Below are 27,879 nucleotides of genomic sequence, written 5' to 3'. Positions count from 1 at the left end.
TTCCAGTTGACATCAATAGGGTCAGGGCTTCACCTCCTTTCAATTGAGCCTTTAAAATAATTTCAACAGACGATGATAAATTCCAAATCAAGATTACCTCAATTTGACTATGATAATTTAATGCTTTCCATTGTAGAATGAAGAATTTACATGAACAAAGTACCACTTATCAGAGGGGTAGCCTTGTTAGTCTGTATCCACAAAAACTATGAGGAGACTGGTGGCACCTTAAAGACTAACAGATTTATTTGGGCATAAGCTTTTGTGGATAAAAACTCCATTTCTTCAGATGCATGGAGTGAAAATTACAGATACAGGCATAAATATACTGACACATGAAGAGAAGGGAGTTACCTCACAAGTGGAGAACCAGTGTTGACAGGGCCAATTCAGTCAGGATGGATGTGATGCACTCCCAATAACTGATGAGGAGGTGTCAATGCCAAGAGAGGGAAAATTGCCTTTGTAGTGAGCCAGTACTGTCCCCATTCAAACCCAAATTAATGGTGTTAAATTTGCAAATGAATTGCAACTCTGCAGTTTCTTTTTGAAGTCTGTTTTTAATGGTTTTTTTGTTGAAGTATGGCTACTTTTAAATCTGTTATAGAACATCCAGGAAGACTGAAGTGTTTTCCTACTGATTTTTGTAAGTTACCATTCCTGGTGTCTGATTTGTGTCCATTTATTCTTTTACATAGAGACTGTCCGGTTTGGCCAATGTACATGGCAGAGGGGCATTGCTGGCACATGATGCCATATATCACATTAGTAGATCTGCAGGTGAGTGTCAGCAAACTCTATTGTGTTCTACACTACAACTATTAATGTTTCATCTCAGGCACTATAACATTAGATATCTCCTGAATCTAAATAGTGAGGACTTCTATTCTATATTCTATAATTCACACCCCCAGATTATGAGAGGGGTCATCTCAGCTGCTGCTCTTTTGCTATAGTTTGGTACATATTTCTATTGATACAATACTGGAAGTGTCTGAATGTTGTTTTTGCAGAAGATCATAGCACCAGAAATCCCCTTAGGTTATATATATACTGTTGGAGACATAATTCATCCCCCAAACTAACAATTTCAGTGGGATTGAAAGACTATACTGGTGACCATTAAGTCAGCAGCATTTTCCTTTCACACATACCACCTATTGTGAAGTCTTCAGTTTCTGTTTCAGGCAGCATAAACTACTGATTCCCCAGTAAAAGTTCACTAAACATTTTTCTAATGAGACAGACCTTTGATTTATTTAATATAGCGCACAAAGCGAAGTTTAAAAGGAGCATGGCTTCTCCCAGAAACACACTTTAATAAGGAATTCTACAGCAAAAAACCATTTGAGATTTAATCAAACAACATGCTATATAGTTATTCATCATGTAAAAACCACAGTCCTGCCATCATCTTTAATTGCTCTCTTCAGGTTTTAAGAGTTAGCTTAAAAATCATACCCTCACCCCTTGGGGGGTGGGGGAAGGGGAACAACAACTGAATGTTTACTTCTATAAATCTCTTCTTTTCCCAAGGAATGATACCAATTGAAAATTCATTTACAATTCTTTCAATGAGGCATCTTCTCTTTGGTGCTAGTTAAAAAAACATAGATTCTGAGGATTTTCATACAGTGGAAATCTACTAGCCAGTGTGTTATCTGCAAGGGTGACCATTCCTCAGGACACTCAAGTTTTACTTCTTTTGTGGGGTCAAACAAAATACACCCAGAGGGTTACCTTTCTAACCACTGAATTCATCTGTAACCATACTACATTGACCACTAGGTGTGGTGCTCATCTTAATACAGGGTTTATAGATTCTAGATAGGCCAGGCTTTATAAGGATCAGTATTCTAGAGCTACAAGGAATGTGGTTAGTGCTCAAGGCCCTTCTTCCCTAAGTGCAAGGAAAAGTGCTCCAGATATTAACAGGCATTATCACTACAATCCATTATATCAGTTACGAGGGTTGGTCAAGGTCTGCAACTGTATCTCAAAAAACTAACCCTCCCCCATCTGCTCTTGAATCACAGCAATACAATTATGAGAATTTTCAACATGGCATATAGGTTAGGGCTTCCAACAAAATGATTGTTGAAAATGAATATTTTTGCAATTAAATATTCCATTTTGGGGGAGAAAATCAAATTTTTATGTTCCAAAATTGATCTTGATTTTTGAAAACTCCCATTGATTTCAATAGTTGAGGATCCAGCTATACATATATGGACATTTAAATATCCCACAGTTGCAAATAGACTTTTTTGAGGCAGTATTTTCATTTCAGAATAGTTGCCCAAGTCAGATTAAAAAAAGCAACCAAGTTTATAACATTATCTGTAAACCTTTCATTGGCCTTATGGAAAATCAAAAGGCAGATAAATTGGAGTAAATAGTAAGGTAGTAAGGAAAGAAATAAAATAGGAAAGGAGGTAACTGTGCTTAAATGATTTTGTCTCCTCGCTAGATCATCAAAAACATACCTCACCAAGTCATGCAGTTTTACCATGGAGCTTTTATTTGTATGACAAGGTGGAAGTCACACACCTGATTAAGGAAGAAAAAAATTAAGAGCTCACTCCTGAAGGAAGGAAGGCTCAGGAAAGAACATACTGTCATTTTATATGGCCATCAGACAGGAAAATGAGAAATCAATCCTCTGAGGCAAAAAACAAATTGATAATTTTCACAGCTAGAATTTCTGAAGATCTGTTTTCTTAACTGGCAGGTCCAATTGTGTTGCATTCAATATCACCAGGATAGTTGTAGCAAAGAGGAGAACTTCTACACCCACACTAATATGTGGATGTACCTTGCTTGTTTTCATCGTAAATTATAACCTATCACTTTCAGAAAATGTATTGCTTTAGAAAAAAAATGTGTTACTGAAAAAGATTATGGCATCTCATAACAGTTTCCCATAAACAATCGAACATAGTACCGATACCACAATTATTTAGTAGGAAGTTTGCTTCTCTTTTGGAGTGCTCAGAGCTCTCATAGGCATCATGTGATATGGCATTATGTGATTTACACAAAAATACAAAACAAAATAGATGGTAGTAGGTACCTTACTTTAAAATAAGTCAATACAACTTAATGAATAGTTTCTCTCTCATTTGTATCTAAATATATTCCTTGAAAGATTTTTCACCTTTCAGTATTAAAATGAAAAAGAAGGTTTAATGGTTCCCCAAAGCATATAATCAAGATTTTCAAACAATGGTCTCTAATTTTATGCTTGAAATATATTTTTGTCCTGGCAGTTTAGTGTTTCAAATTACTTTCAGGCATATTTTACTTACCTACCAGAGTGCCTAGCTCCCTCACAAACATTCTAGCAAAGTTATAGGCTACAGGATCATTTTTTTGTGACAGAGCCAAGTGTAAACTTTTGCCTCTAAAATGAACCTGCCAAATGTTTACTGAATGATTTTATGAATAAATGAGGCGGGGGAGAGGAATCACTTTTGGTTTTTGCACAGTTACAAATTCCGCCATGTACATAATTGTACAGAAGGATGGAGCATTCAGAGACAATTCACCAACTATATACTGTATGATGGCAGGTCATAAAAATCAATCTGGAGGCTGCTAAAGTTAAAGAAAGAGCAATAATAATAAAATATGTTTGAAAATGGTTTTGTACAGGTGTCTAAACACAGTCTCCCTCAAAACAAACTTCCTGCTTCCACAGACAGGTTCGTAATATTAACTTGAAGCTTCAAGAAATACAATGCAGATAAATAACAGAATTGAGAACAATGGTAAAAGAACAGTAATCCTTCAGTATTATAAATGGATCCATATAGTTAATAAATACCTGAGTTCTCACAACCTTCCCTCTTAAAGTGCAACTCAATGACTGCAGCGCATACTAACAGCCTCACCTCTGGAGTGAAAACACAAAGTTGAGAGTCACAGAATATCCATAAAGCTAAGAGAGCAGACTAAAAATTCAGTAGGCAAGCTGAAGATGGCCTTAAATAAGGAGTCCATAAAAAAATAAGCATAACTCAGCATTAAAGAGGGAGCAGGGGTGGGGAAGAAAGCATTCTGATAAACATATCATACAAATTGGGCCCAATCCTATACCACTTACGAGCATGCAAGACCAAAAATGAACCACCACTACTGTTCTGCTGTGCAAGGATATGGTCTGTGTGATAAGAGGCTGAATAGGCTGTGAGAAGGGCCAATTGGTCTGTAAAATACACATACCCACCACACAACAACTCTACATAGGGTAAGTACAGCTGCCGTAAGATACATGAATATACAGATATACCTGGCTCTGCCTCAGCTCAGGGGGCTGGCCTAGATGACCTCTCAAGGTGCTTTCCAGCCCTACATTTCTACAATTCTCTGAACGAGTGCTGCATATTATCTAGAGCAATCCATTTAAGAAGGAATTTTGTTTTCTCAGCTTTCCTGTGAGTGATGGTTTCTACTAGAGATGGTTAAAAAAAAATTCTGTGCAATGATTTTCTGAAAAACAAAGTTTTCTGCAGAAAAATGTCAGTTTTATGGGGGAGGAGGATTTTTCTATTGGGAAAATTAAAATGATGGCCACCTGGCTTCCTATTTGGAAGGCTTTTGTCAATTTCACTTTCTGTTGATGAAATTGACAAAAGGTTTCTCTGATGCTGGTAAGCCAAGTACCAGCTCTGGCCGAGGCCATAGACATTAGCTCAGAACTCACAAACTGATAGCTGGAAACCAAACCAGCTCACCTTTATATTATTTTTGTTCAAAATAAGTATTAGTATTATAAGCATGTATTTAGTGTTTAGACTCTATGGAATGCTTGAGAATTGCTGCATGCTTTAATCTCACTTGTAATGTCTGTATTCCATGCTATAAGGAGTTATGCAAGTTTTGTTTTATAATTTTTAAAATGTTTGCTCTGAACTTGTGAACCCAGAGACAGGAGTCTCTCCCCACCTCCCGCAACTTGATAGGAGGCCTACCAAGATTTAAAGGGCCATTAAGGAACATTACAGAGACTTTCCCTATCACACCTTGGAAATGCTACCTGTCAGGGAGCTCATCTCATCCACTGGAAGGCTAAATGTAAAAGATAAAGGTGGTCACAAAAAAAATGTTCATCTCTTCACCCTCTGAACTCTCACAGGACCAGAGACACTAAACAGGCAGAGAAAACTCACGGGTTACCCCTGGGTCTTCCCTGAAAGACATTTTGAATTGACAGATCACGACACCTCTCTCTTTAGGCATCATAGATGGTAACTCATTTGTGTGTATATGCTTGCTTGCTTTAACCTGTAAATAACTCTCTCTAGTTTCTTTTTCCTAGATAATAAACCATTAGTTAGTTTATTAAAGGACTGACTACTAGGATTGTCTGAGATACAAATTGATCTAAAGTATGTGACTGGTCACTTGGGACTGGGAGTAACCTACATGTTTAGTGATCTTTGGTATAGGTGACCAACTATCACTAAGTCCAGCTTGTCTGGGTGCAAGATAGACTGGAGCAGGGCCGGCTCCAGGCACCAGACGACCAAGCACGTGCTTGGGGCGGCACGTTGGGGCGGGGCAGCACTCGTTTTGGTTTTTTTTTGGTTCAGCGGGGCAGAGCTGAAGGGGGTTTTTTGTTTGTTTTTGTTTCCGCTGGGCGGCGCTCGGAGGGGGGGGCGGGGGCTTCGGGCGGCATGGCGCTCGGGAGGGCGGGACTTCAGGCGGTGCTCGGGGGGGCTTCAGATGGCACGGCGCTCGGGGGGCGAGGCTTCGGGGGCGCAGTGGTCGTGGGGGAGAGTGTTACGGCAGGGCGGCACTCTTTTTTTTTGCTTGGGGCAGCAAAAATGTTAGAGCCGGCCCTGGACTGGAGTGCCCAAGGGGATTGTATGCGACTCCATCGTAAGACTGTTAGTGATCCACGAGTTCACATCACGTTGGTGAAATCTAGTTATAGAACATACCACCAGATTGGGGTGTCTGCCCTGTTTTTGACAGTCTGTCCTGAGTAAGGCACTTATCGTTGTGAGCCACTCCAGGCAGCATGTCTGGAGTGCAATATATCCCCAGCTCTGGGAAAGAGAGAGGGAGAGCCCTTGTAGTTGGGATGGAAGACTGTGAAACTGATAAGAGCCTTCCAGGAAGGGTGGCAGAAAGATAACACATTATGTTATGGTTCTCCTGAAACATTTTTTTTTCTTGAAAACCCTTCCCACAAACAAAACAAACACACAAACAAACATGTTTTTGAAGTTTCATTCCAGCTTGCAATTATATTTTTTTTCTCCAAAACCACTTTTTTTTTCCACAGGAAAGTATTTCAATTTTCTGGCCATCTCTAGTTTCTGCCTTAATCATTATTCTCTCTTTTTCTTTTGGAGTTTTGCCTGGATAAGGAACAACTACTGTAGAATTTGGTCCACAATATTATAGCAGGGAGTTATTACCACTGTTGCTGTTAAGGTTGCAAAGCAGTTTCACCTACGACCCACTTATTTTGACATGCTTGTATCCTTCCCCAACATTTCCCTTTGGGGCTGAAATTTTGCATGCGTGGTTTCTGCCTCATAAATGTATAAGCTAATATATATGCCCAGACAAACAAAATGAACCGACTTCAGCTATACTTGTACCTTTTCTGTTTTCAGTGTGTGTAACTATCTCTGTAAATAAGATTATTTTCAGGAATGTTCACGAAAACTTGATTTAAGCAAATACTAAAGACATTAATGGAAGATAAGTTCTGAACAAAAATAACTGGATTTATATACCAAAAATCTAAATCCTGAAGTTATGTTCATCCATTCAGAGAACAAAAAGGTAAAACACCAAAAGCTAGGATTATCTGGTCATGTTAATATTATGCATCTGCATATTTTTCTATTCCTTCTTGCCTTGTTAAATTTAATCCTTAATGTATCACTTTTTTTTTAAAACTCGTGAATACCATAAAATATTTAGGAGTATATGTGGCTGAGCAGCCTTAACTTATATAACTTGTTAACTTCTGAGAACTTGATATCAGGGTATTAACACTGCATTAACATTAGTGGATTTTGTTTTTACATTTGATATATGAATATAGGAATGAGTTATAGAGGGTGTCTGATCATTAAATTTTTCAGCATTGAGTTAAATCATATTATACACATGAATCAGCTGTCCTGACTCTCCTTATATAAATGAAGGTTAATATCATGCCAGATAATCTTCTATTATTCTTATACAACATAATTGATTGTTGTCTTTTTCTGTGACACTGTTCTTTAAGGTTGGGCTTTTCAAAATCAGTAGCCATTTGAATAACATCATTCTCATTGTAGTAAATGGTAAAACTTCTGTTTACTTCAGAGGGAGCAGCCTAAGGCCAATGCTGGGAATTATTTAAGGATATCACACCATCAGTCTGCAATTTGGTTACACATACAGTCTCTTTGTAGGGATGGTACATGTGCAATCTCATCAGTAAAAGAGTGCATGCTCAGTGAGGATAGACTTATCAAAGATTTTAGCTGTCAAACTCTAGTAAGTCTCTACTGAGCATGTGAAAGGAGGAATTTTTCAGATGCTTGCAAATGTGCAAATTTTGGTGGATTTTCACTAGTATACAAAAGGTACATCCCTGACTCCAAACCAATGCTTTGCCAAATTTCAAGTCCCTGCTCCAAAGCATGAGGACACTAGAACTTGTCAAATAAAAGGTCTTAAAAACATATATTGACCAAAACAATATATTTTTTCCAAGCCTCATTCTCAAAAAATGTGTGAACCATTTTGCCTGAAATTAATCAGCCTGAGGCAGACACCTGACATGGACAATTTCAGTCCAAACAGTTAAAGTTATAAGCAACGGAAGGTCAAATATCACTCAATTTATTCATGCAAGTAGTCCCTCTAACCTCACCAGAATTACTCATCAATAAAGTGAGCAGTATGTAGACCACAGTAGAATAATAAACGTACATGTAACTAATGTGTGCATGCGCATACACAGACACCATAATTCATGTAGAAAAACAGGAGTCTCAATGCCTCAACAAAGACTGAACAGCAATTTTTTTGAGAACTCATGTTAATAAGACTTCTTACTTTTTTCCAAAATGTATTACAGTAAACTGTAAACTAATATTACAATTAAAACTAAATTACACTAGTCTAATAAATAAGCCAAGTACTTTGTCTTTTATTTTTAATTGTGTGTGTTCAATTATGACCTAATTTGCAAAGATAGATAGATAGATAGATAGATATTAGTAATTTCTAACAGATCCAGTCAAGGAGTCATCAGAATGTTCTTAAATAACAGCAGCAGAATTTAACCTTTTTAGCCTCCTAATTTATTACCTATGGGCTCAATTCTAATGAGAACTTTGCTTGAGTAAGAGCTGTTTATTTTAGGCTATTAGGAGCATTCTGAATAGAAGGTTGTCTTTGTTTTCAGCTATAATTTTCAAATGGGGGTAAATGGCAAAAAGATGAAAATATCAGAAAACTTTTACACTCCTTCATTTACAGTGAATGCCTGAACTTTAATTTCCATCAGGTTTTCATATGTGATTGCAGCCAAAGCTTCCCATTAGGGTTACAGAGTATGTAATTAAAAATAAAGTGCATACTATTCAAATTTAATCCAGTTAATCAGATGAAAATAACCCTTCTTTGTACTCTTTCCTTTTGAATTACAGATGAGGCATGAAAAGAAATCTTGACCTTTCACCTTTAGCTTTTTCATGCAGCCATAAATGCAATTTGTTGCTTGCTCACCGCAGGCAGATTGGTTTCAGGCTCACAACTCAGAGATCTTGTTCTCTCTTACGTTAATCATAGTTTGCAGTTAAATTTATCATTTTATTTTGGTTTCAGAGTAGCAGCCGTGTTAGTCTGTATCCGCAAAAAAAACAGGAGTACTTGTGGCACCTTAAAGACTAACAAATTTATTGTAGCATGAGCTTTCGTGAGCTAAAGCTCACTTCTTCGGATGGTTATTTTGGTTTGCTTTGTTCCAGTGCACCAAAGAAGACTTAGAAAACGGTCTGCAGGCCAGCATCCAAGAGATTAGTACATATTTTAATCAAATTATATTTAGCTATTTATTCTTTGATATTTGATGAAAGGTAAACTAATAAATTGAAACAGTTTGGTCTGTAATTACACAGATAGATAAAAAAGTTATTTTTTCCATAAAATATTAAAAGTTTCATTTGCCTATGTTCCCCTGTACCGCCTGATAATTTTGATTGTGCAGATAGAACATTTGGGTTAATATTTAGCATTTTTGCTTTGTGTGTTTTTTGTTTGCTTCATTTTGTTTGTGCATAAGGAGCAAGTACCTAGACATGCTATAATGGTGAAGCAGGAGGAGCATGACTACACTTATGCTTCCAGTAACAGCCAACACTTCTGCTCTAGCTGGCAATTAGGTCCAACATACTGAGGATATGGCCTATGCTCCATTAAAGGGTTTAGGAGTTGCAGTTCTTGCTGCTCCGGCATTTGCTACCCCAAAATGTATAGAGGTATCGTGCCTTAATGTATTCCCGGCATGCAGAATGTCTCTGGCTACTATTATTGGCTCACCCTCCAAAACATGAGAAAGCCAGAAGCAGGAGTATGGCTAATTGATCTGCAAAGTATAGAGATCCACCTCCCAAAAGCTCTGCAGAACAGTACTGGAGCCTGTTGCAGCAGCCACAAGGTGCCTGAATAGGTGCCACATGTTTTGAATCTTAGCTATTTGAAAACTACTGTACTATAACCTCCCTTGTTTTACTAACTGTATGGCTGCAGTGTGTCTTTCCTCTCAAAACTACCCGAACTACCAGATCAATTTGAGTGAATTATTATTATGTTTATCTTAATGAAAAATATATTTTATTTAAAAGAACCCCCAGTAGTATTCCCTTCTATCCTTTCTTCACTATAAAATTATAAATTAGTGTGCAAAGAGAACTATAGAGTATACAGCCCCACATTCCATTAAAAGCATTCGACCAATAGTACTTACAAAAGAACTGTTTTGTGGAGCTGTGGAAAGTGTAATGGTTTTATTTTACTAACAGGCTGCTTTTTGCTTAAATTAGTGGTAACTACTTATTATTACTCATTATATGTGTTCTGAAGTGAATCAACATGTTTCACACTAACTGGTCAGCACAGACTCTGCTGGCATGAACTCAAAATTCTCTAGTGTGCATGAATATAGTGTATTTTAAAAATCACATCCCTATAGTGAATATTGCTGCTCAGTGTAGACAAGCCCTTACATTTCCTCAGTCTGGTGTTTTCAACACAAAACAGCCCTTCCTTAACTGCTTCTAGCTTATCACTAGATTCTGGATTCTTTCAATTCTTAGTAGTGTGGTCTTGGTCCTTCGAAACCCTCAATGGTGCACTTACACCTATATAATATTGCACATTGCCAGTGTAGAAAACAACAAAGATGTGAGCAGTACCAAGAATGCATTCGACAATTAATGAGGAAAAAAAAATTACTTTTTCCTTTCCCCATCAGAAGTGTAAACTGTTTGCCAAATTGCCTTTATAAGAAATTAACTTCCTGCTCATTAGTTTGATTCACATTATTATTTTTTTTAAATCTCCATCACAACATACTTGACTAAGAAAATATTCCTTTTCTCAGGGGAAATTCTTTTTTAGTTCAAAACTTGCCTTTTACTGAAGTCCCAGTGGAAATAATGTTTTCTCTTGATAATCTACCAATCTAAGCTTTCTTCTTATATCCTAGAGCAGCGGTTCTCAACCTTTTTTCTTTTTGAGGCCCCTCCAACATGCTATAAAAACTCCATGGCCCACCTGGGCCACAACAATTGTTTTTTGCATATAAAAGCCAGGGCCGGTGTTGTGGGGGTAGCAAGCAGGGCAATTGCTACCAGGGCCCACCACCACAGGGTGCCACACAAAGCTAAGTTGCTCAGGCTTCAGCTTCAGCCCCGGGTGGTGGGGCTCAGGGCCCTGAGCTTCAGCCCCATGTGGTGGGGCTTTGTCTTTCTGCCTTGGGCCCCAGCAAGTCTAATGCCAGCCCTGCTTGCAGCCCCCGCAGTGGGCCCTGGACCTCTGGTTGAGAACCACCACACTAGAACATTTTTTAAGAGGACGATTGATTTCCAAACTGCTGTTGGCTAACTAAGCTATGGTTCCAACAGAAAGAAAACATGGTCCAGTTTATTTCACTGACTCTAAAACTATGCCATATTCTCCATCTCTATGCTAAGAGAGGAAATTACCCCCAGCACATGGAGGAAATCAGCATTTACTTCCTGATTGGTTAATTTTCTTGCTTCTGCCTGGTCTTACGAGCCTCCATATACGACCCACACAGAAAATTAATAACCAACTCCTTGAAGTGAACAAATAAGGAAAGGAGGGGAGTGGAGGTGGCCTTCAGTTTTTCTTTAGCTCCCTGCCGGCTGAGAGTGTCTCCTGCGCCCTTCTCAGAACAGCTATTCTTCCTCTGCAGAAGGCAGGTTGGGAGTACTCCTCTAAACTTCATGGAAGTTTCTGGGTAGCAAAGCTGAATGTTGAAAGAACAATTTTGTGTGTGCATGTGTGATAACTCTAATATTGAAGCTCCCCAACAGATTTCTAAAAGACAGTCCATGAGCATCTAATAAAGCTATATCAAATGTGATCAGTATAATTATTTTATTATAGCACATTGTAAAAAGTTTGTTCTGTTAAAACCTGGTGTTAGTGATGAATTTCCTTTGTAGTTATTTGTTTTGTGGAAAAACAACAAGCTAAGAGCTTTAAAATCATCATACAATAAAACATAGTCCCTGCCTCAAAGAACTTATATCTAAGGATTTGTCAACACTACTACAGAGAAAGCTGCATCTATTTAACTGATATGGGCTTGTAAACTGATTTAGGTAAATCAGTTGAATTACCTGTGTGAACACTTATTTCTGTTAAAAGTAGCTTATTTCATTTTTGTTTAAACCCACTAAACCAAAACAGGCCACTCTTAGGCCTGGTCCACACGGGGGGGTGGGGATCAATCTAAGATACACAACTTCAGCTATGAGAATAGCGTAGCTGAAGTCGATGTATCTTAGATCGACTTAGAATCACTTACTTCGCATCCTTGCAGCACGGGATCGATGGCCGCCACTCCTCCATTGACTTTGCTTCCGCCTCTCGCTGAGGTGGAGTTCAGCAGTCGACAGGAGAGCAATTGGGGATCGATTTATCGTGTCTACATTACACGTGATAAATTGATCCCCGATAGATCGATCGCTACGTGCCGATGCGGCGGGTAGTGTAGACGTACCCAAAATAAGTGCCCACATAAAGCTTTGCAAGAGTTTAACTTAAAGTGTAAATTTAAACCATGTTAGTTAAACTGGTGCAACTTTCTTGTGTAGACAAGGGCTAAGGGATGCAACCCCATGCTTCAGTATCCATAAACCTCAGAAGTTGGACTGGACAACAGGAGATGGATCACTTGAAACTGCCCTGTTCTATTAATTCCCTCTGAAGCATTTGGCACTGGCCACTGTCAGAGACAGGAAAATGGGCTAGATAGACTACTGATCTAACACTGTCTAGCTGTTCTTATAAGACGAGCCATGTATGAAGCATGGAGGAAATGACAAAACATACTATTTTTTTTAACGTATAGCTTAAAATAAGTGAACTCCAAAAATAATAGGAGATCCAAAAGAGGATGAACCAAAATAGTAGAACAGAATATCTAGAAAGAGAAAGGGAGGGGAAGACATAGAAGAAATTAATGCCAGGCTATCTTGATCTTCTCTTAGAAGAAGTTGGCAAGATCTTGCATAGAGGGTGAAGAGGGAGCGTGGAAAGACGGACCGACTGTAGGAAAGCATCAAAAGTGGTGAACAGATGTCTAAGACTGAGTATGCGAATAAATGAGAGTGGAAGAGTCCTGCTTGAAAATAAAAATGACAGAACTGCATATGCAAGAGACTTTCTCCAGTGGTGCTTGGCAGCACTAAAATAGAAGTGATGTAACTGGATGTTAGGAATGAGCCAGGGTTGGGTCTTGGTGAGACAAAGCAAGATTGGGGGGGGCGGTAAATGTGTTAAGCGTGCAGCAGAAGGTTTGACTGAGTCAGTGGAAGAGGGAGAACAGAGTGGGGAGAAAGGACCCAGGAGTGGCACAGAAGTCATAGGCATTAAAATGCCAGGCAAAGGGCTGGAAGTTAAGGAAGATGAGGTGGTGTCCAGTTCAGAGCAATGATAAATGAAGATAAGGTTGAGTTAGTGGATATTTAGTCAGATAAAGCTGATCCAGGGCTGAAGCTCAAACGGTGGTGAAGGTGAGAAGAAAGATCACTAAGGGTCAGACTGGCTGTCAGTTTGGAAGCTGACGCTACAGAAAATGCAGATGTGATATTGCTAGAAGCAACCAATTATTTGTCTTGGATCAATTAGAAGACATTAATTAAATGGCTAGGAAATCACAGATGGCTGGATTAATTAATGAAGTAAATAAATCAGATCAAAAGAATCCACGAATGTCAGAGGGGTGGTATGTACTGGGAAGATTATCAGCAATGATGTGTGATTTAATGTGCAATGTTGTGGAGATGTCAATGTGGAAACAGGCAAGTTGACAGAATATACAATCATGGCAGAAGTGCTATGCTCACTGGAGCATCTGCTGGTACTGCTGCTTCTGGCTGCAGAAAAACTGGCTGATCTACTCATCATGGGGCTTTTAAGAAGTAGGTGACTAAAGAAGTTGCTGGTAACCTTGCTCTGAATTTCCTAGGCTGCTGGATGTTTGGAGGTGGTAGGGACAAGAGAAGACTTCTGACTGCTTCCTGGATTCCTTACTGATGACAGCAGCCTTAGCAGGGGAAGACTAACTTGGCAAGTTCCAGCCTTTTAGGAGAGGGGGGTGGGGGTGAAGGGGAAGATGAGAGCCCCGTTGTGTGGCTTCTGGATCGCCGAGTGGTCCAACAGTTGACCATTCAATATCTCCTTTCTGTAGCTAATGCGTTACATTGGTAGAAAACTTATAAATTAAAACTAGCAAAGAGTCCTGTGGCACCTTATAGACTAATAGATGTATTGGAGCGTGAGCTTTCGTGGGTGAATACCCACTTCATCGGATGTATTCACCCACGAAAGCTCATGCTCCAATACTTCTGTTAGTCTATAAGGTGCCACAGGACTCTTTGCTGCTTTTACAGATCCATACTAACACAGCTACCCCTCTGAAATTAAAACTAGTCCATCTAGTCTTTAAATTAACATCACCGTTGTGTTTGCACAGCTCTTCACATTTGTTTAACTACATTGTTTAGTCTAGAAATAATCATTTCAAAAATGGATCTAAGCTCTTTTTCTCTATGGTTTTCTTTTAGAAAAAGTATTAACAGACCTAATACTTGGTAATTGTTTTAGAAGCAATTTCCAGCTACAGTAGTTCTAGGAATAAAATAGAATGTGTCTTACCATCCTTTGACTGGCTTCATTATCCTGTATATACAACTTATCAAACCTGTCTTGTAAATTGCAGTGTACTTCATCAACACCAGCAACGCTTGCATAAATAACAGAGTTATGAGTTTAAAATGATAATTACCAGAATCTAATGAATCGCATAAATCATTTATAATGAAGGGACATAAACAAGGACTCAGAGATGAACACATTAATAACTTGAGTTTTGCAAAAGCAACAAGTAGTTTAATTTACATGGAATGTCCGTAGACATTGAATTCTATCAGTGAAATAATTAGTAGCTAATTTAAAGGGATAAACGTATCTAGCATATTCCAAATTGGAAAAAAATGAATATTAAAACCATGATTAAACTATGATCATTATTGTAAAACTACAGTATATGATCTATAATGGTATATCAGAAGCTGATAATATTGTTTGTCAAGATTAAATATCTCCTCAATGTCTCTGGTGCCTGAAAAAAAAAAGAGTCTATACATCTGTCCAAAATGTAGATCGGAAGATATTTAAAACAAGATCCTAGATATGCTGGTTCCTATAAATGTTTAGTTCAAACCCCCCCCCCCTTTTAATTTTTTTTGTCTCATTAGGATTATTTTCTGATATCTTCCACTCTTTTTATTTTGACTGAATAAGAACTTTCAAAGGTCCCTGACTAGATTCCTGGAGAGCAAAAACAAAATATGTCAGCATTAACCTGGCCTTTCTGTCCCTTTTGCCATTCCAGGACAGACTGCAAATATCAAGTAGGCAAGACTCTGACTTCTGAAGAAAATCTGGAGTAACTCTAGGTTGCCACTAGTGAAACTTGGATCAGAATCTGACTTATGGTGCAGTGATGATTATCTCAGCATCACATGCTGTTAAGACTTCCTTGTTCTTCTGGACAAAGTTCATCACTTGGCAAGAGATGTAGCTGCTGGGTTATTTTGCTTTCTCTACTCATGTCCCATATCTCTTCTCATCGAAGGCAAGACAATTCATAATGAGTTATTTATAACCACAGAGAAGAAATACTGAATTATTCTTTTGCCCTTTGATTTTCTTTTTTGTTAGTAATCTGCTAAGAGTGCATAGTGCTGCACAGATATGGGATAGCACTTACCACTATTTTTATTATTATCTTCACCATTCTATAATCAAGAGAACAAAGTCTGAGAGAAACTTGCAACTTTCAGGTTAGGTTAGTATCTACTGTAGCTACAATGTATTGCTGTCTATGTTTGAAATAATGAATTAAAACCAGCAGAGAGTAATGATTGGTAATTAATCCAAACTATTCACGTATGACAGCTGGCATGCTTTTATTTGACTGCCAGGTGTCATCCAGATTTCTTCTTGATATCTAATGGCAATTAATATTTCATTATTCAGAAAGATAGCAAGCATTTGCAATAACATGCTTATGCTACCAAATACTACTAAAAGCAATGATAATCTTTGTACTGCAATTAAAATGATTTTGGCAGGAAAGCAAACCACACAGATTAATGAAAGCTGATTGTTCCTTTTAATACAAAATGTTGTTATAAATATAACAATAATAATGCTCAAGGATAATAAATAGCCATCATGCATAACTGTTTGGCTTGTGAGGAATATGCAATGAGTGAAATTCAGCCTTGTGCAAATGACCTACATGAAGCTGAATCTTAGTGCCTGTGTGCAAACCTAATATTTAGTTTGAAAGACCAACAAAAAATCCCAATGTTTCATTCTGTTTTTAATACACAAACATCCAGTAATTTTTTATCCCACCAAAGCCTTCATCACAGGTACGCAACCAAAGCAATAGATAATGGATTAGATGACCTTATTAGTCTTTTCTCTCTCTAATTTTTATGATATTCACATCCAAAGCCTAAATTGCTTAGTGTCAAAATAGTTGATTTTGCAGTGCCACCATCCAGCTGTTACACTGTGTAAATACACTATTTATTATTACACTGATCACTCATGGTAGTTGCCTACATTTTATGGGCCACATGCTACCTTCTGCTACACACTGATGAGGGGAGGAAATTGTGGCAAAATTATCTGAAAATTGGACAATGGGGTAGAGCATTGTTTGTGTTTTCCATGCCTTTAGAGACAGTGAATACCTTACAGCTCCAGATCTATGGGTAAGTCTACACTGCAATGTAAGGCCAGAGATAGTGGGACTCGAGTGAGATGTCCCATGTTAGGGAACCCTGGACTTGAGTGTCTACATTGTATTTTAACCCTACGTTTAGAGATTTTTCTAATGTGTGCTTGAACACAGGGGTCTGGTGTCCACACTGCAGTGTACAGACCTGAATCAAAGTAATCATATCCCAGAGTCACTAATTCCTTCCCCAAAATGATGCTGCTCTAGCCCTAGGACAGTAGTGTACTGTCAGAAAAACTTACTGCCCATCCCGTTTGCTTTGCAAAAGGCTCAATCAGTTCACTCTCTATTGTAAACCCTGGAGGCTCTCTGATAGTGTGCGTGCAGATGGGTGGTAAGAAGAGAGTGGGTTAAAGCTGACCTGAACTGCTGTCTTTTGCAAAGGGGTGTGGGGTTGCTTCCCTTTTCAATATAGTGGATTGCAGATTGTTGGGATAGTTGTCCCATGGAATTGTGGAATACATCCAGCTGACTCCCAGGACCTAGGTCGAGTGGGACTGCGTCTACCTTGTAAAGCAATAGGGCTCTGGGTCCTAGCTTAACTTGAGCTCAGACCTTCCAGCTCTTCAGGGTCCTGGGTCCGAACCTTGGGTTAGCACAACTGTAGTGTAGATGCAAGAGGGGTTAGGCTTGAGCCCAGGCTCAAGCATGAGCTTACATTGCAGTATGGACATACCCTTCAAGGCTAGAACTCTACAGCTTAGCGACAGGAGGAAGTACACACTAGAAACAACTGGTCACTGCAAATCTCTTCAGTAATTCCAGCTTGTTGGACAAGCAGTAAATTTCCCATGGCAACTTTGATTCTCCTTGTTCCCACCCTATTTGAGGGGTGGAAGGGAGTGGGCATAAGTGAAATGATCACTAAAGACTCAAAGATGCATCTATATGAGGAGAGTCTAAAGACTGGGCTGTCTCTGACTATAGGTTTGTACCAAGTTCAGCATGGTGGGATTCTCATCCTAACTGGGCCCCTGGGCACTACTGCTCTACAAATTGTAAATAATAATGATGACAAATGTGGATAAAGCAACATCTCACCTTGGAGCCACTGTTTCTGTGGCGCCATGATGGTGAGGAGTGGAGGCCAATAGAGCATCACGTGGGCCAGGATCTCTTCACATGAATGGCCTAGTGTGACAGGTTAGCCTCTGCTTGTCTCACTGGTCAAGATTAGGACTAATCTTTGAGGTTTATGTGGCAAACTCTACCTATTCTATGGTTACCTAAACCCTTCTCTCTAGAAGGGAGAATCAGGTGGAAACTCTGTGTCATTCCTGCTATGGCCTCTTTGTGCTCAGCTGCCCTCTTGAAGATACCCTCTGACCAGAGTGAATCCCTGAGTGGTGCAGCATGCTCCAGTTCCTTCCCCACCCAGTGCATCAGCATAAAGGATGTATCTGAGGTAGAAAGGGTTTGGTGGAGATTCCTAGCCCTCAGAACAGCTCCTTAAGGCCACACACAGCCAGGTACAACACAGCAGCCATAAGGGCACTCTATGTTGTGCAAATGGTCAGTTCTGGCCCAGGACAGGCATAATGTAAAGCCACTTTTCAGCCCTTTGTTGTATGCTGAACACAATTCATATGGACCACAGTGTTCTGCTATGTGCTCACCCTTCCACGGATTGGCCCAAAGTCTGGAAGACACATGAGATAAATAACCTATAAACATTGAAAAACAGACTCTCAAACTAAAAAGACAAAATTGTGCTAAAAAGCCTTGTAAATTACAAAAACAAAAAGTGCTATCCTTTATTGGTAGAACTCAGTGTAAGCGCTCATTTCCACTGTAAACCAGGGTTTTATATTTATTTAGTCCATAACTGCAAGTGAAATATATAGTATTCAGGTCAGAACCTGAGCTGGTGCAAATCAGCATAGTTCCATTGAAGCTAATGGAGCTACACTGATTTACATCAGTTGAGGATCTGGTCCAATCTCTCATATTCCATTTCTGATTGTTTGTTTTTACAAAGAAATATAGATGAAAGATTCAGCTTGTATTCCTTTGAAAACAATACTCAAGGAGTGACTCAAGGGTTCGTGATAAGCAACATACATTTACAAAATATGGATGATCTTGTAGATAAGGCAACGGTGAGAGGCAGGAAATGTGGATTATTTTGTTAGAAGTGTTAAGGATTTCCTTTGTAACCTTGAGCAAGTCCATTCCTCCTTGTCTGTTTCAATTTTCTCTTTTACAAAATAGATCAAATAATAATTATTTACCTCCCAGACATGCTTTGAGACTAAGTTTCATTAGAATCTGTAAAGTGCTTTGATTGTCTTGGATGGATAAAGAAAAAGTCATCAGAGTATTTTACCTCTAGCTCAATGGTTCAAATGTGGCATAGATAAGTAGTGACCAAAATCTATTTTCTGCCAGTGTTGGCGTATGTGGAATTAATCATTGGTGTCACTGCAGTTCCCAGTGGAGAAGAATTGAAATCACAAAAAGTAGCATTAAAATGGATACTAATTTCCACCTTTGCTGGCAATCTCAGCAAAGCAGCGTAGGATAGAAATATAATGGCAATGAACTACCCATTCACTCCTACAAGTGGTCCCTCCAGAACTGATTTCAGGTACTTCAGAGATGCAGTATTTGGAAGCGTGTAAAATGTCTGCCCACAGTCTGCTTTGTAAACCATGGTTTTCAGTGCTATCAATTTCATTAGCATCAAACTATATTATATATAGCTATATAGTTACATATACACACACGTATATAAGAAAAGAAAAACAAAACCCTTCCATAAGCTCTGGATATTACCATTAAATTGCCTTATCATAATTCTTTTCAGCCTCCTAATCCATTTACAGTTGGTGGTGCTAGACAGTAAGGGTTTGATCCTCTTTTCAGATGCATGGGCACATATCACCCTAGTATATCAGTTCCTAAATTCGAACTGATATCCCACCTAGACAGTTTAGATTAGTACACAGGAAGATTTTAGATACCTATTTTGGAGTGATCCAACCATGGAAAAAAACAGCTGAGACCTTTCTGATCATATTCCAAACTATATTTATAACCCATACATTGTCTGGGCTGGATATTTACTTTTATTCAGAGTGAATTTTTCACCGGTCTTCTACAGTATAGTTATCTTCCTTTATGACCTGATCCACTGACGAAAAGACTCTCATGGACTTCAATGGATTTGGATCAGGCTTTAAATACATATTTAAACACCCAGGTCCTATACAGTGCATGGGTAAGTTGGCAATTGGATTAAAAATTATATTTAGAGGTTCAACACACTGCACAAACACTAATCCTCATACTACCCCTTTAAGGCAGGCGTTCACAGGGGTCTTCCCACCTCTTTCTGATGACAAAACTGAGGCATAGTGAGGACCTAAATGCATTGGGGCTGATTTGGCCCAATGTTCCTAAATGGAGCTTGATGTAGATCAAATGCAATAAAGATGACAGTAGTTCACCTAAGAGAGCACATGCCTTGGGAATGCGGCCGCTCTTACTCTACTCACATTTTTAAAAAGAAATTAACTTCATTCTTCTCACATCCCCCAAGAAATGGAAAATCACCAGAATTGAGTAAAAGGAAAGATTTGTTTCACAGCAGCTCAGCTAATTTCCAAACACTCAACAATACCATTAAATTTATCCAGCAGTGAGTTGAAGTGAAACTTGAATACTGGGCCAGCCTCAGCTCCCTTGAGCTACGCTGATTGCATACACGGGGCATAATCAACTTACTAAGGATTTCCTCGAGTGCAGGGGAATCCTCAGATGACATATGGCTAGGGCTCCGTGTCTGTCACGGAGGTCACAGGAAGTCACAGATTCCATGACTTTCTGTGACCTCTCTGACTTCTGCAGGGGCCAGTGTGGCTGACAGCAGGGCTGCCCAAGCAGCTTGCTCTGGGGCCAGCTGCTCAGGTAGCCCCAGGGACAGCCACACCAGCCACTGCTCAGGTGGCTCCAGCAGCAGTCCCCGGGTGGTTGGTCGGAGCATCCATGATCCGCGGCCCTGGGCAGCAGTACCCATGTGGCTGGCCAGAGCAGCCACGATCCACAGCCCCAGGCAGTGGTCCCCAGCCAGCCAGAGCAGCTGCGGTCCCCAGCTGGCAGGCTGGAGCAGCTGAAGTCTGCAACCGCTGGCAGCTGGTGCCGCTGCCCCTCTCCAGCAATACCTCCCCACACTCCCCCAGCACCTCCCCCGCAAAAATTTAATCACAGGTATTTTTAGTAAAAGTCATGGACAGGTCAAATGCTGTGATTTTTTTGTTGATTGCCTGTGACCTATCTATGACTTTTACTAAAAATACCTGTGACTAAATTTTAGCCTTACATATAGCATCTGGGTGGCCTGACCATAGCACTGCTGCATTTTGATTATCCCCATATGTTGGAATGGAGTGCAGTTTAGAGAAGCACTGTGGTTAACTCATTCCTCTTTGTCTCTGTTTAAGAGAAATCCACTCAGGTGTGGAGAGCCTGTCCAGGTCCACTGGAACACTCAGAGTCCTGTGGCACAGCAGCAGCCCGTGGGAGAGCCAAGGGTGAAGGTGTCACTCAAGTGAAGTCTGAGAGTCTCTGCATGTGTGGAAGGGGGTCTCTGTTTGGGCCTCAAATAAGCTGGTTCAGAGAGGAATACTGGGGAGGTCAGCTGGATGAGCCTGTGTGATGGCCAAATCCCAGTAGAGAAGCTGGAGAGGAGCTGCAGCCATTATTCCAGCCCATAGAGCACAGTAGCAGAGCAGCTGAGTTGCAGTCCTGCAGCCTAGCGACGATTTATGGGCATGTGGTTTCTTTGTTAAAAATCTGAAATTAAACACAAGTTGCCAACAGGAGGAAATAAACTAATTAAAAATATAAGAAAATCATCACATGCAGCCTCAAAGCTATGTTGCAAAGTCAATTCAGAGACTGTTTGGGGAACAGAAGTGCTTAGAAATAGTGAGAAGGAGTAGCCTAAATTGTGGTATGGTTGTTTCCACACTATTAACTGTTCTCCAGTTACCCATATTGTATATATGTGAAAGCTATGTAGTCTTGTTCAGTATGAAGTAATTACACAAAGAAATGTATTTTAAATATTTTTAAATATTTAATTTGTTTTAGTCAGTGGCATTATCCCTATTGTTTCTTTCCCTACTTTTCCTTTTCATTATTCTTTCTTCTTTATGGAGGTGTGATTTTGGATGCCCTCATGTTAAGCTTAAATCCTGTGTTGTTTTCAAATTTTTCAGAGCCACTTTAATGGTCAGATTATGCATTGTTGCTATATATGTATATAGGAAAAGTTCATACCGAGCTGGGAAATTTCAGGCTTACCTACAAGGACATGCATAGCAGAATCTTGATCTCGGGCAAAGAGCTGGTTGCAGTTCAACATGAAGCACTAGATCATGTCAGCAAGATTTAACTTGTTATAAATTGCATCTAATCTCACTTTCAGGCATGTTGTGACCCCCGGGGTAAGTGTGTGTTATGTTTGTAAACATTATTTATCACCTGCCCTTTTGACAGATGATGCCACAAGAGCAACATACATTCCTCTGCATTAGGAAATGCTTCTCCGGCCCCATTGTTTTCTGCAAATATAGTTCCTGGAGGGCCTAGGTACAGCAAAATACATGTAAATGCAGAGCTCTGCAGTGCATTTATATATGACTTTATTGTTCATTGATGCATGAAAGCTGGCTAGTCCAATGGGACGCAAACAATCATACCAGTAGATGTGAATTGATCAGAAACGTTGCAAGTGGAGACCTGCTGCTTGTGACTTACTGTACAATGTCATTCAGTTCAGACCAAGTGAGGTTTGCCATAAGTGAGAGAGAGAAGAAATATCGCGCATTGGGGGAGCTAAATTACATTGCATGGTGGCAGTCTGCCTGTCAGTAAATGCAATTAAAGCAATTCCTATTGTATAGATCTGTCCAGAACCATAATCGAGGAGAAAATGCTCCAGTGAAAACTATAAAAACTGCAGTTAAATTGTAAATTTAATCAGCATTGATTGGCTGCAGCTTTAGAATTTATTAGGGTGCTAAAGAATTCTGTTTTCTCCTTTTTTAAATGGGACTTACAATATCACTTGGAGGTAGTAAAATACAATCAACATTGATTTTTTTTTTAAATTTCAGAACTTAAAAATATTTATAAAATTATGACTCATTTCTCTCTCTCTAATTGCTTGCTTTTATAACACTTTTCAGTGGAGCAGTTTCACACACTATGTGTTTACAGTACAATACGATACATTGGCTTTCAGTTTTAGTTGCAGTTAAGGCAGAGCTATCTGGTCACAAAATGTTTCATTTCTATAAATACTAATGACAATATTTACAATTGACACACACAGGAAAAATCACAACCATTCCGAGAGCTGCACCTTTATAGGCTTCAAAAGTTGCCGTGGAGTGTTTAAATATTGGTGCGATACCACAGACACCAGGCGGCAGTGCGGTATTCAGAGATGACTGAATTTTGTGCTTTAAGGTTTAATCATGACTAGTCTGGGTTCAGTCCGTTCAGGTTGCAGAGTCAAGCTCTCAAAAGTTAGGAAAGGCCAGATTTAAGATTGGCTGTGCAACCTTAATTTGGCCCGCTTGTGTATGTTCATCATAATAGTCTTGCTTAACATCACTGCAGGATGTATGTGGCAGAGCCAGGATTAGAACCCAGATCTCCTGGGTCCCAGTCTAGTGTCTTGAAGGAGACCATTTCTTCCTCATTCTTACTCCCTCCTACACATAAGGTATTTAACAAATAGTGTTTTAATGTATGTACTATATAACAAATAGTGTGTTAACGAAGATTATCATAATACATACCCATAATGGGACTGAACATTGGGAATTAGGAATCTGGGGTTGTATTCCTGACTTTGTGGGGAACGTGGTCTAGTGGTTACAAACAGCAAAGATGAATCTATAGGTTTGGCACATTTATTCTGAAAAGCATTGTGACGGAGTGGATAAGGCTTGAATCTGCTATATTAGAGCCAGATTCTAGATTCTATTGTGGCTCTTTGATGCTGCTCTTGTAAGAGAGGAAGATATATCACCTAGGAAATTCCCCCAGTGCAGGAGCAATGTAGGGACAGAATGCACAGCTCTGGGCTGCCCCTGATATAGAAGACATGTTGTGTTGCATGTTGGAAGCACAGTGGGTGTGATCAGCTTACTAGGCACTCCAGCAAATCCATGGTGTGGGGAAACCCAGGGGTAGCTGGACAAAGCTACCTTAATTTGGAACAACTTTCAGCTTTGTGCAACAGTTTGTTATTTAAGACTTCCACAAGCAGCTCATACTCTGGGAAGCAGAAAGGTGGGTAAAAGTCACCTTCCCATCCTTCAGCCCCTTCCCAGGGTGCACTTTCTCTACTGCTCCTCCTGAGAAGTACAGCACTGAATGTGGAACTTGGATTCTACTCGCAGCATTCTTGCAACTGACCCTATGTAACCATTCAGTTAGTCCATCTAAAATATAGGGAACGATATTTGCCTGCCTCCAAAATTATGAGTATGAGGCCTTGCTTTAGAATAAGGGCTGTGAAATGCAAATAATTATTAAAACCAGTTAATGGAAGAGATGACACTAGAACTCATTGTATCCTCTTGATATCTAGACAAAGGACATGGCAGCAGCAGTGGCTTGTTACTGATGCTATCTTGTTCCTCTAGTCTGAGGCTATGGGTCTATGCCTTTGCGCCTAAGAGCATGCTCAGAGCAATTAGCATGTTAAGGATGTCTGTGGGACATGAACACGTTCAGCACAAATGGAAATGTTCAGAGAGTTTATCAGCCAGCCTCTAACAAGCTGTACTGAGCATACTCAATTTTCAGAGGCTTATAACTCAGTCAGTGTGGTTAGATGTACACTGGGACAGATGAAGCACCTCTCTGACTCTAGGGTCAACCACCTGCCAAGTTTCAAGCTCCTGTTCTCAGCCCTGAATGTGCCAGAGTTCTTGAAAAACATTCTGGGGAAAAAAAACTAATTACTGTTTATGACTGACTACTTACTATTAACATAATTACTTATTTTTTCAGAAGCTTGTTTTCACAAACAGCTAACAGTTGTGCTGAATTGAGAATCAGACTGAGGCTGAAAGCAATTGTGGAAAATTTCAGTTGGCAAAGTTATAGATGCTCATAATATTAGATATTAACTACAGACACTGGTACCAGCTTAAATTTTAATATTCTGGTTACTATGTTAATGTTAAGGTTACTAGTTTCTCTCTCAAAAGTCAAGAAATGACAATATTACAGTTGTTCAACCAACCTTACTATTGCATACTATTTCTCAAGTAATGTAATATAACATCATACAGAGTTTTGTTACCACTTAACCCCCTGTGTATCTTTTTCCCCTCACTCTTTTATACTTAAACTAATATTAGTATTGCAATGGTCCTGTAAATCTTTGATGACTTATCCTGTTTTACAAGATGGGTGTAATTTAAGGAATGGAGCACTTAACTATCAAGCTAACTTAGTTGCACATTGCAGACTTTTGTAGGTACAAGTCAGGCAGTTAGAAAACTAACTAAGCTGCAAGCTATCCTACAAACACTATGCATCTGGATAATTTCATTCTCATGAGTAGTCCTATTGAAATTCAGTGTGTCTACTCTCATGAGTAAAGTTATTAAAGCATAAGTGTTTGCAGGATTGTTTGCGTGTATGTTTGTATCTCAGTAGATTTTAACCAATGATGGGTTTGATCCAAAGCCTGTTGATGTGAGTAGGAGTCTTTCCATTGACTTCAATGGATTTAGGAGAAGCCTAAAGTCCCTAAACCGTCAAATATTTAAGCATGTATTTAACTTTAAGCATGGGATTAGCCCCATTGACTTTAATGGGGACACTCACATTTTTTAATTTAAGCACATGCCTCAGTGCTTTGTTGCATCAGGACTGACTTTGTTAATGTCAGTACAGAACTTTCCAACAAACAAGGCCTGATTCTACCATATATTGTGGCAGCTGTCTTAAACCATGAGGTAAGGCACCTGAGAATGTTCCTCTTTTAAGTAGATATCAGGCGTGTTGCTTTGTTGTAGTGGCCATTCACACCACCCAGCTGCTGACATCGGACTGTTGAAAGGATTAATTAGATAATATTAGTAAAGCTGTAGGAACATGAAAAGGTCTCTGTGTAATGCAAGGTATTATTAATATCAGTCTTCAATATACTACATGCAGAGAAATAGGTGCGCTGAAAGAACATAGTGGGTACTGACAAACCCTAAAGAGCCCACTTACTTCTGAGCTCCTTTAATCAGTACAATTATTTAAAAATATAATAAGAAATACCCAGTCTCCATTTTTGCAAAAACAAACAATCAGGTTTATTCTCTATCTAGAAGAAGGTAAAGTGTTTGTGCTGTTATTATAGCTTTTCTTTACTCATTTCCCAATTTACAGCATCCCTGCTCCTGTGCAAAGCCCCTGGGGAAGAGACTAGAGGAATCTCCAAATTAAGTTGGGTGCCATTCAGTGTGTGCTAAAGCCATGTTGTGGTCCGGTAATTTAGAACAATTCTACTCGCTATTATTTCACTTGTGCCCTAAGTCACACCAGAGCCCTTCTGCATTTCTGTAAGATCATGATCATTTCAAAGAATTGTAAAGTGAGATACCAAAAACTATTGTACAGAATAGTGAAAATAAATCCATTGTAAGAACACTCTTTCAATGTACTTTTAATTACTTGCATTTAAGTATTTTCAAAGTAGCATTGCAATTGAGTGAAAATATTTGAAATCCCTGGTAATTAGCAGAACTTTCCAAGCTAAACTAATAAACAAAATAGACAAACTAGGTAAAATGCCTCCTACTGTTTAAGAACTGGCTTTCCAACCTAAAACAATAATTAGATTCAAACTCAATATTCATAGTGAATAAATTCCTCCTTCTGTTTGAACACAAACAATAGGAGGTCAAAACTCAGCTCACGATGCAAGACAATCTGATCCTTTTCTATGGTATGTTTATGAATTATATTAACTGAACCTTTTTCTGCAGGTGATGAAACCAAGCATTCTCAATTAGTAACCATGGATGCAAAGATATAGTCACTTCAGCTGTCTGCTTTTTTCCTAATGCCTCAAGGTTACTTTCCCTGGTAGTTTATCATGACAAATACCCTCTAAAAGAAACCCATCAAAGGGTCTATTCCAGGAGGTAGGAAGGGGAACAAAAACACAGACAGGATTACTCTGATTTTCTGTAACTGTGACAGTCAGAGTGTGGTAATGGTGGGTAACCTCCCTAACTTTAAAGAGTTCTAGGTGAATGTAATGCTCATAAAAATAGCAAATTCACAGCCCTAGCTACAGTCATGCTCAGGGCAAGCGTCTCCACACAGTTTAGTACCCTGACCTAAACTCGTGCTGACCGCGCTGAGCGGGAAATCACAGACCCCCACTCCCTCAACATTTTCACCAAATTGACAGAAAGCAAACATGTTGTCAAATTTTGCTGGAAAAATGGTTCAATAATTGTGTTTTGCACAAGCCATTTTCATTGTTTCTTTTTCAACATTTATAGCTAATAAAATGTATCTGCAATTTGTTATAAGAAACAAATGCAAAGCTAATTATAGACAAAAGGTATCTTTAAATTTCTAAATAAAATACACTTCTCTCCTCATCTATCCAAGTCTGTTTAGGAGACCACAGAGACCACATTCTCCAATCCATACAAGGGAAAGATCAGTAATGGGAGAGGCAGTGAAGGTCCTTACACTTCCCCTACCATCCTCCCTACTTCCTCCACATGCACATACATATATAACTCCTTGCAGCTTTATGATTCACCAATCACCAGCTGAGTCTCTGAGGGTAGGGAGAGGACAAAGCCTCACAAAGAGGATTTCGACCAAGCAGAATGAATGAAACGGTGCCATTTTTATTTCATGGTTGGCTACATATCTGGGTGTGAATTCGGATTTAATTTACATCTCGACCCAAATATACAGACAGCAATAATAGTCATATTACACAACTAGCCTATTTATTTGAATTTGTATTTACACCAGAAGACTAATCTCTGTCTTACTGGATTATGATAAAATAGTGTATATCCTGTAGAGCCAAAACAAAAATAATAAATAAATACTGTAGGCCAGAGACCACTTCTCAGATTTCCTGTTCAAATAAAAGGGGGCAATTCTGCCTCTGCAGTATTATTGCCTTCAGTCCATCCTGAACCCAGAGATACCCCTCAGTGCACCTTACACTTGGTTTGGGAGGCTGGAGGGCATAGAGCATGGGAGTGAATATTTTCTGTGACAACATC

The sequence above is a fragment of the Mauremys mutica genome, chromosome 2, assembly GCF_020497125.1.
Source record: "Mauremys mutica isolate MM-2020 ecotype Southern chromosome 2, ASM2049712v1, whole genome shotgun sequence".
Taxonomy (NCBI): domain Eukaryota; kingdom Metazoa; phylum Chordata; order Testudines; family Geoemydidae; genus Mauremys; species Mauremys mutica.
The sequence above is the reverse complement of the archived record's forward strand: the minus strand, read 5'-3'. Positions refer to the sequence as shown.